Source organism: Diceros bicornis, unplaced genomic scaffold (genome assembly GCF_020826845.1).
Source record: "Diceros bicornis minor isolate mBicDic1 unplaced genomic scaffold, mDicBic1.mat.cur scaffold_312_ctg1, whole genome shotgun sequence".
Classification (NCBI taxonomy): Eukaryota; Metazoa; Chordata; class Mammalia; order Perissodactyla; family Rhinocerotidae; genus Diceros; species Diceros bicornis.
This window is the reverse complement of record NW_026691185.1, coordinates 204,832-214,720: the sequence shown is the minus strand read 5'-3', so window position 1 is coordinate 214,720 and position 9,889 is coordinate 204,832. Positions and strand designations below refer to the sequence as shown.

Genomic DNA, 9,889 nt, shown 5'->3' with positions numbered 1-9,889 from the left:
ATCCAATCAGCCACCCTATGCCTTTTAATTGGAGCGTTTAGTCCAGTGACATTTAAAGTAGCTATTGATAAGTATGTACTTACTGCCATTTTTTGGTGTTTTAGTAGTTCTTCTCTGTTCCTTTCTTCTTCTCTTTCTCTCTTCCCTTGTGATTTGATGACTTTCTTTAGTATTATGTTTGGGTTCCTTTCTCTTAGTTTTTTGTGTATTTATTATAGGTTTCTAGTTTGTGATTACCATGAGGGTCATATATAATAACCTACATATATAGCAATCTGTATTAAGTTGATGGTCTCTTTAGTTTGACTTCTTTCTAAAAGCTCTACTCTTTTACTCCCCTTCTCCCACATTTTATGTTTTTGATATCTTGTGTAACCTCTTTTTTGTGTGTTTGTATCATTACCCTCTTATCATGGAAATAGATAATTTTTTCCTATTTGTGAGCTTCTCTTTCCCCCTTAAATGAGTCCCTTTACCATTTCTTGCAGGACTGGTTTCTTGGTGACAAACTCCTTTAATTGTTGCTTGTCTGGGGAACTCTTTATCTCTCCATCCTGCAGGGTAGAGTGTTCTTGGCTGTAGGTTTTTTCTTTTTAGCACTTTAAATATATTATGCCACTCTCTTCTAGCCTGTAAGGTTTCTGCTGAGAAGTCAGCTGATGGCCTTATGGGGTTTCCTTTGTATGTAACTTGTCTTTCTCTTGTGGTTTTTACGATTCTCTTTTTATCTTTAATTCTGGACATTTCACTTATGATGTGTCTTTGTGTGGGCCTCTTTGGGTTTTTCTTTTTTGTGCGTCCTGTACCTGGATGTCTGCTTCCTTCCTTAGGTTAGGGAAGTTTTCAGCTATTATTTCTTCAAATAGATTCTCTGCCCCTTCGTCTGTCTCTTCTCCTTCTGGGACACCTATAACACGGATGTTAATGCACTTGATATTGTCCCAGAGGTCCCTTATACTGTTCTCACTCTTTTTCTTCTTTCTTTTATCTCTTCAGCTTGGGTGATTTCCTCTACTCCTTCATCCAGCTTGCTGATCTGTTCTGTATCCTCTACTCTGCTTTTAAGCCCCTCTCGTGAATTTTTTATTTCCAGTATTGTATTCTTCATTTCTGATTGGTTCTTTTTTATATCTTCCATTTCTTTGCTGACATTCTCACTGAGTTCATCCATTATTCTCCCAAGATGGGTGGGCATCCTTATGACCCTTTGTTTGAACTCTCTGTCAGATAGATTGCTCATTTCTGTTTCATTTAGTTCATTTTCTGGGATTTTGTCCTGTTCCCTAACTTGGAACATATTCCTTTGCCTCCTCATTTTGCCTCTTTCTCTGTGCTTTTATCTATGTATTAGGTAGGTCAGCTACGTCTCCTGATCTTGGAGAGGTGGCCTTATGTAAGAGATGCCTTATGAGGCCCAGCAGTGTGCTTCCCTCTCATCACCAGTTCCAAATATTCCAGGAGTGACCCCTCTCTGGGCTACATGTGTCCTTCTGTTGTGGCAGGGTTGCTCTTGCCATAGGTGCCCAGGGAGGCTAAGCTGTCTCCGTGGCCAGCTGGTTATAACGCTCAGCTGCGTGTGGTTGTTGTGGGCCCTTCAGTCTCTTTATCGGGTGTGGGGAGCCCCAGCACAGTTGGCTGCAAGATCTAATAGCACATTCCTGTTGCAGTTTTTCTATTAGGTGAGTAGGCCACCAGTGTAGCTGGTTGTTAGGCTCAGGGGCTTACAATTGCTATAAGCCTCTGGCCTATAAGGCTCTTGTCTGCTCTCTGAGGATTGCAGCTGGGTGGGGCTGGCCCCAGGCACAAGAGCACCCAGTTGTTTCAGGCTTTGGAAGGTGGGGCTGATCCCATATGTGGCTGTTTGAGAAGCACACGTCTTCTGCAGCTGACAAGCCCCACCACCCACAGGGCCACACACACAGTCAACACAGTCCTGCCTGGTACGCACACCCCGACCCCCTGAAGTGGATCCAGTTGCTGCAAGGCAGGAGCCCCACAGACTCCAATAATGCCCCACACGCTCCACCCACTCCTCATGCACACCCTGCCCCACAGAGGTGGACCCACTTGCCAGGCTGCAGAGAATCCAGGCAGCTTGCTTCTGCAGGCCCACAAGTTGCCCAAAGGCTTGTTGTTGGGTGGGGCCAGTCCTTAGGGTGGGCTGCTTTCCTTGGCTGAGTTGGATTAAATCGGTGCTCTAGTGGGTGAGGCAGACCCTGGACTAGCAAGTCACAGGGAGAACTCCAATGGTGTCTGCCAGCATGTATGTCAGCATGCCCATACCCATGCCAGGTCACAACAATGGCTGCCACCAATGTCCCAGTCCCTCGAGAGGTCTCACCTTTCATGGAGATGCACCCAGAGCCTATCAGGTGAGTCTCTTTTCACCAAAGGACTGTGCACCTTTCTTTCTGGTGATTTTAGGTTGCTTTCTGAAATGGGTGAATTTGTGTATGGGCCCTTTAAGAGCCGGCTTTAAATTCTTTGTGACTCAGCTTTTCTAGGGGTACTCCCTGTTGTTGTTAGTAGCCAGCAAAGCCAGATATTACGACACTTGTCTCAGTTGTGTTGTGTCCAAAAATTGCCTATAGCAGCAACACTCCCCTCCCTGGCTCAGGTCCCCCACTCCTCCAGGGAAGGCTGCATACCTTTGGGTTCCCTCTGCATGGCCGTGAAGTCTTGTGGCTTGTGAAAGTGACGTTTTTTGTCTCCAGAAGGGAATTTCTGCCACTTCTACCTCAGTTAGGACTGCCACTTGTTGCAGGGGTTCCGCTTATCTAGTTTTCAGTTCTCTCTCAGGGGTAATTTTTCCAAGAATAGTTGTATGTCTGCTGGCCATGGGAGGAGGTGAGTTCCGAGTCTGCCTATGCCGCTATCTTGACTTCTCTTAAGGTTCAATTTATTAATTTTTGTCTCTATGTTTAATGTACCCTGTGATCTGTGTAAGAAACCTTTGCCTGTCCCAAAGTCATGAGAATATTATCCTGTATTATCTACTACAAATGTCATTGTTTTAAACACCACATTTGGATGTAAAATCCACCTGGAGTTGACTTTTGTTTATGGTATAAGTAGGAATCAAGATGAATTTCTTTCCTGTGTGGGTAACCAGTGCCCCTGGGCCATTTACTGAGAAGACTGTCTTTTCCCCAGTGCTCTGCCTGCCTCTTCTGTCACATACAAATGTTCGTATGTCTGGGTCCCAGGAGGACTCTATTCTTTCTACTTCTCCTTGTGGCTGTCCCTGCACTATGACAGCACACCTCCCTGATGACTGTAGCTTTATACCAAGGCTTCATATCTAGTAGCAGAAGCCCTCCAAGTTTATTCTCCTTCAAGATTGTCTTGACTAAATGTGGCCACTAGTATTTCTATGGAGATTTTGAAATTGCATAGTCAGTGTCCACAAGATATCTGCTGAGATACTTTATTGTGATTGTATGAATCTGTAGATCAATGAGGGGAGAAGTGACATATTAACAATACATAGCAAAGCAAACAAATAAAAATACCAAAAAAAAACCTGAACCAAACGAAAACATCACAATAAAGAAGGAAGAAACGATAAACTGAGAAGAAATATTTGTAATTCATGTCACAAAAGGGTTCATATCCCCAATTAGAAAAAGTTCCTAGAAATTGATAAGAAAAATAACACATAGTAGAAAAATTGACAAAAGACACGAACCCACAGTTCACGGAAAATGATATATAAATAGTCCTAAATGTATGAAAATATGCTCAAGCTCAGTCATACCATGACAAAATTGTCATATTGAAGATGTAACAAAGCCAGGGGAAAATAGAGAAGGGACTCCTTCCTCTCAGACTTTGCAGGCCCACCAGGTCCAGCACCCTGAGGACCTGCCTGACTGCACTGGGGGTGCCCATGGGGCTGCAGAAGATATGGGGTTCTCGGAGGCTGCAGGTAGAGGATCTCAAAGAACTCATCTCATGAGCAGAACAGCTGGTGCAGTGCTCATGCCAGCGGCAAGGCAGGGCTCAGGGGCACTCACAGTCCTGGGGCTGCTTGTGAGCACTGGGCCTTCAACAGGAGACCTGGCTGCTCCCGCTCCATGTCCACCAGCATCTGCCCATGTTAGGAGGCCTGTGCACCTGTGCCCACTTGAGCTCGCCCACTCCAACACCCCATCCAGTGTCGATGGAGCCTGAAAACATGCCCTGCTGTGCTTGTGCTTATGAAATTCTGCATTCAGCCCCTCTTTGTATAATTGGGAAACTGAGGCTCAGAAAGAGGCAGGCCCAGGGCACAGTATGTGGTCAGAGTCAAGAAGAAAAGTGAGGACACCGGCTTCATAGGCCCGGGCCCAACTCCTCCAGTCATGTTTACTTTGGAAATGAAAGCCCCTAAGATCCTAGTTTGGACTAGGATCCTACCCAACCCCTCCCAGTTTGGACCATTTTCCTTCCTGCATCCCCACAAGCACGCAGGCATGCACAAACAGAAGCAGACTTCCAGCTGGGGACTATGGGAGGGTGGTTAAGAAGAGCAGACACCCTGAAAATGACAAGGGAAAGAGGAGAGAGGGGTTGGAGCCAGCTCTGCAATAGAGTAGGGGCATCCATTCTCCCGGCAACATGTCCAGAGGTCCATAGCATGAAGGCGATCCTTAAATTTCCCACAGTCCTGCCTGGGCAGGGGCCAACTCCATAGTAGTCTCCAGAGGACAGGGACTGGGGTCCTGCAGTCTACTGTGCTAGGCTCCTGGAAGTGGACCGAGCATACTTCATCCCCTAGTATAGACAGGGACTACAGGAGAGAAGGTCTCAGTTTCCTTCTCTACAAATTGGGCTCTTGCAATGGCAGTACCCAAGGGTTCTGCATGCTTGGAAAGTCTGTAGACCTTGATTCTCTACCAATGACCCATTGTCCTCCAAGGACATGGATAAATGCTTCCCACTCCCTGAAGGTCCTTCGTGGCAGAGAGGAGCTTGGGGAATGAGGACTTGGGGTAGGGAAGAACAAGACAGAGCCAGGGACTGAAAGTTAAGGGTCCAGGAACAAGACCACTCATACTTGGATCCTTGGGGTCCTCATTTGGAAGTAGGGGGAATCATTGCCCTGGCTGAGGTGAGGATGCCTTCTGAGAAAACTAGACACCCCAGAGGGGAGTGGCAAAGAGGGCGGCAGGAGTGTCTTCTGAGGTCCCTTCCACAGCCCTGAAATCCTTCAGGGCCTGCTGTTTTACTCCTGGGACTCCGGAGAGCCTTTGCCTTGAGGTCACCCAAAGAAAGATTCCTGCCTGGGGCTGCAGTGCTAGTGCTGGCCACCAGGGGACAGGCAGCCTCCTGGTTCATGGTGCCCACTGAGCTTTGCTGGAGCAATTGGGGCAGGAAGAGCCATGCAGAATGTCATTTCGGCCACGCCTCTGCTTCAGAAACAATATGCACCTCCTACGATTAGTGATCATTTCTACAGAATGAGCTGGGCAGAGGCAGGAAGAAGAGCTCCAAGATCTCCCCATTTATTTATTTATTCGGAGATTTATTTATTTATTTATTCCGAGATTATGGCTCACCCTGTGCCAGGTGCCAAATGGTCTCTCTCTTCCAGGAGCTTTCAGTCTGGAGGAGAGAAGGACAAAAGCACAGAAGCAAGACATGTGAAAGAAAAGAGTAAGTGCTAACCTGAAAACAAAGCAGGGTGTTGTGAGAGATGAGATGGCAGTCGCTGGGTAGGAAGATCTGAAAGGCCTCACTGGGGTGACATTTACTGAGACTAGAATGACAAGAGAGAGCCATCCCTGCACAAGTCTGGGAGCAGTGTGTCAGGGAGAAGGCACCACTGGTACAGAGACTTGCAGGCAGAAGTGAGTTTGACCTGAGGCGGTTAGAAAGGTGACCAGTGTGGCTGGAGCGAGCCTGGGAAGAGAGAGGAGCAGAAGGAGGAGGGCAGGGCCAGATCTTGGGGGCTGTTAGATTGTTAGTTATCCCTTCCTCTCTGAAAGCGTTGCCCCAATACCATGCATCTTAAAACTACAAATATTTAATAGCTCACAAGTTTTGTGGATGAGGAATCCAGGCTTCGATTAGCTTGGTTCCTCCAATTCTATACATTTCTGTGCAACTTGTCATTTCACAGACTGCATCAAATCACTGTAGGGCTGTCAGGTCAGGAGCTGTGGCCTTAATGTGACTTCATAATATCCCATAAAGGAAGTCATTTGCCACAGCAATTCAGCTTTTCAATGTTGTCGGACCTTGACATGATTCAATTCTGTTGCCATTTCAGCAGTGCTGCAGGAACATCTTAAATGTGTCCTCATAGACTGTGTTAGTTTGCTGGGTCTGCTGTAACATAGAACCACCAAGTGGGTGGATGGCCCCTCATGCTTACTGGCACGGTACTGGTTTCTGTCTTTGTAGAGCTCCACCCAGGACATTGTCAAGGAGCTGGTTGATGGGTTCAACTCCTCCATCTCACTAGACAAGGGGCAGATGCATCTGGCGATGAACAATGGCCAACACTGGTCTGGGGTAAGTGTGGGCACATAGTGGTCTCCATACCCAGGACACTGAGAGGACCGGGGTGAACCCAGAACCCAGTCAATCTGCTGAATCCCCTGGGTTCCTTCCAGGAATGTGGTTTCCCCAGAGCCTTCCGCTTCATGCCAGGTGCTGATGAAGCCTCAGGTAGTTTAGAGGGAATGTCATGCAGCCCATGGTAGGGGCAGTTCTCAGTTCTGACCTGTGTGATCTTGAGCAGCCCCTTGAAATCCCTAACCCTCTGTTTCTCAATATCTACAGTGGGGACGTTTGTTGATGACTCACTGAGATAATGCTCTTAACACAGGCTATCAATACAGGGAGGTGCTATTGTTTCTCAGCTAACACAAAGCCTTGAAGGTACTGGTTGTTTATCACTCTCCCCAAAATCAAATGATGCTTTTAAAGCCTGGAACCTTTTTCTGTGTGGGCACTCATGTCCCTCCTCTTGCCCAAGTTCCTGAGGTGATGGGAGTTTCTGGTCTGAGCTCCAGACCCTGATCCTCCTGGTGGCTCATGGTGATGCCACTCACTATTTGTTCCTCCTCGTCCACTTGGTGTGAAAAGGAGTCAACCCTCTCCCGGGATGAGGCCTACTCAATGCCGACCCCCAAGGCAGGCACAATGGAGAAGGTGGTAGAGTCCCTGGTACCAGCTTTCCCGGATAGAAACATCTCCTACATTGCCGCCTTCCCATGCATGTACCAGGTCTTCACCACCACCCAACAGGTACTGGACTAGCTGCCCCATAGGCGAGTGCTGCCGCCTCCAGAGCACAGTGGTTAGTGTCCCATCTACCAACCGTGTGTCTGGGGAATGTCAACACACCTCTGTGAGCTTTACTTTGCTCTTCTGAAAAGTGGGTTGGTAAGAAGATGAACCTCATAAAGTTATTTTAGGAAATCATGGAATCAGCCAAGGCAGGTGCTTACCTGGTGCCTGGTTCTGCAAAAAGGGCTGGGGAATGTGCTGTGGTTGTTCATGGTGATTATTTTTCTTTCCCCCATGAAAAGCAGACTTCCTCACGCATCACTGGGATTTAGCCTTTCTGAGTTTGGAAAACCAGATGGACACCCTGTCCAGGAGTTTGAGGTTCTCTCCAGCTGATCTTGACTGCTACATGGCACACATTTACAACTTGCAATGCAACACTGAGACAGACACCGTTAATAATTCACTGAAGTTTAATATATACATAATATTTGTACAATATCGTCTAGAGAAAGGTAGTTTGATGAAGGTTCAATTTAAGGAAAAGATCAGTCTCTTCTTCACTACTAACGAGGGATAATCCAAACAGTCCGTGAAGTGAAACAAAGTCCCACTTTTCTTGGTGTGCTCTAGGAATTCCAAAAGTCTGTCGATTTGGAGGAACTGACCGCGAAGGAGCCGTCTGCGGTGTCCAGCAGGTGAAGGCAAGGGTCTCCAACCCAGCGAAGGGGCTCCCCTGCATCCACTGGCCTCAGGAACGCTCCGATGGAGGTCCAGCTGGCTGGAGGCAGCCAGGCGGCTTGGGAGGCCTGCGTGGAGGGGGAGAGAACAGCTCCGCTTTAAGACCCAGGCCCACTGCCGGGGAAGGGACCAGCAGGGCTTGGCTCTCGGCCTCCGGGCAACTTTGGCAAAGCTCCTCGTGACGTGCTGGATCTCACGACCGCTTCTATGGACGCGAGCGCTTTTAGCATCTCGGCAATCTTTTCTTCTTCTTTCGACCGTTTGGCTCTCGCTGGAATGGTGTGTGTCCACGGATGTGCGTGTGACCTGTGCGGGAAGTCACGGTTCTGGAAGGCTTATCAGTATCTGCTTCTGCTCCCTCCAGGCCCAGCCTCACGGGGAGCTCACAGTCAAGTTCAGTCCTTGGGAATTTTCTGGAAGCCTCTTTCTTTCCCCGGCACAGAACTGGGGGATAAGAGCCCCATGGCTCTTCCTCATGCTCAAGGCAGAGCCGGGGATGTGGGGTCCACTCCAGCACATTCCCCTGCACCCACGAAACTCCGATCATAAAAGAAGAACCACCGAGATCGAGCCAGCTCCTCCCTTTCCAGGACACTGCAGATCACCTCTCTGGGATTTGGAGCAGGACCCAAGGCTGGCTCTGGTCTCACAGGCCTGTGCTCCTTCCCTTGACTCGGCTGTACACTCCCAGCCACGCATTTGTTCCGAGGCTGTGGCATCTCTCCGTAGCGTTGGCTCTCCCTGGCTGTCACAGGAAGGGAGCGCAGCCAGGACTTGCCTCTCCCTTTGTCGTCGGAGGCAAACCACGGGACATGTCCACTGTGGGTCGCATGAATTCCCCTTCCCTGCGTATCCCCTTGGAAGAACAGGCAGAAATTCTCAGATCCACATTCCCCATAGAGGACGCCTGGAAGCTGAGCTCCCTGCATCATGTCGCCGGGTCGGAAATTCCTTCACAGAAGGGAACAGCTTGACGGTGGCCTCCCAGGGCCATTGGCCCTCCTGGCCAAAGTCTCCCCAGAGCAGAAGGGGGGGTAGAGTCCACGGAAAGTTCTGCCCATACAAGGTGGTAGCAGTATTGTATATGTGAAAATAAATCTGCAGATTTTAGGTTTCGTCTGGAGTGCAAAGAAAACAGACGATCACGGGATCAGATGTGAAAAGTCGTTTAGCCGACTGGTTTGCGAACAGCGGCACCAAGCGTTCTCGCGGATGGGGACAGCGGGGACGCAGCAACAAACTGGGGAGAGTGGGGCGGTGGCGGTTCTTCGCTGCTTACAGCCCACAAAACCCTCCACTCCCCGGGGGACGGTAGGATCAAGAGTGCCGTGAACACCCAGGGGACTGGATCTGGCTCTACCTTCCTGACCAGGGATCCCAGGCCTGAAGAGACAGCCCGAGGCAGAACAGAGCCTCATCACAGGTTGTGGAAGACTTAATCACCGTGCTAATGAATGGGCTTGAAAATGATTCTCAACTCTCTTCTATACTAACGGTGAACACCTCGAATTTAAAGTTACAAACACATCATTGATATCAGCATCAAAAATGACACACACAGGTGTAAATCTAAACACTTACGCACAAGATCGATGTGAGGAGGTCTACAACACGCTGACAGAAGAAATCACAGAAGACCAACAGCATGCAGACTTCCTCCATGTTTCTTCATAGGTTGACTCGGTATTGTTCGGCAGATGTCAGCTCTTCCCAACAGGATCTACAGAGTCAAGACAATCCTAGTGAAGATCCCAGCGGCAGACTCAACACGCCTCCCCAGTATGGAAGCAGAACATAGTGAGAGGAAGGTACGGTACTACCATCTTCGGGACTGCCTCTAAAGCTACACTACTCGATAAAGGGTGTGTGGTGGTGGTGGTGGGCCTCCTGGAAACAGTCAGTGAGGAGGGGGGCACGTGATGGGGTACTT

General features: G+C 48.8%; 1 long non-coding RNA gene across 2 annotated transcripts; it reads left to right on the top strand.

Annotated features, from left to right (window-relative positions):
- Positions 1-3,971: 3,971 nt before the first annotated feature.
- Positions 3,972-7,914, top strand: LOC131402848 (uncharacterized). Of its 2 annotated transcripts, none has more exons than XR_009219011.1 (3): positions 3,972-5,637; positions 6,388-6,498; positions 7,075-7,680. It is a non-coding gene; the product is annotated as an uncharacterized LOC131402848 (long non-coding RNA). The 2 variants fall into 2 exon arrangements; XR_009219010.1 differs by lacking the exon at positions 7,075-7,680 and adding an exon at positions 7,852-7,914 and having other exon boundaries at positions 3,973-5,637.
- Positions 7,915-9,889: the final 1,975 nt, after the last annotated feature.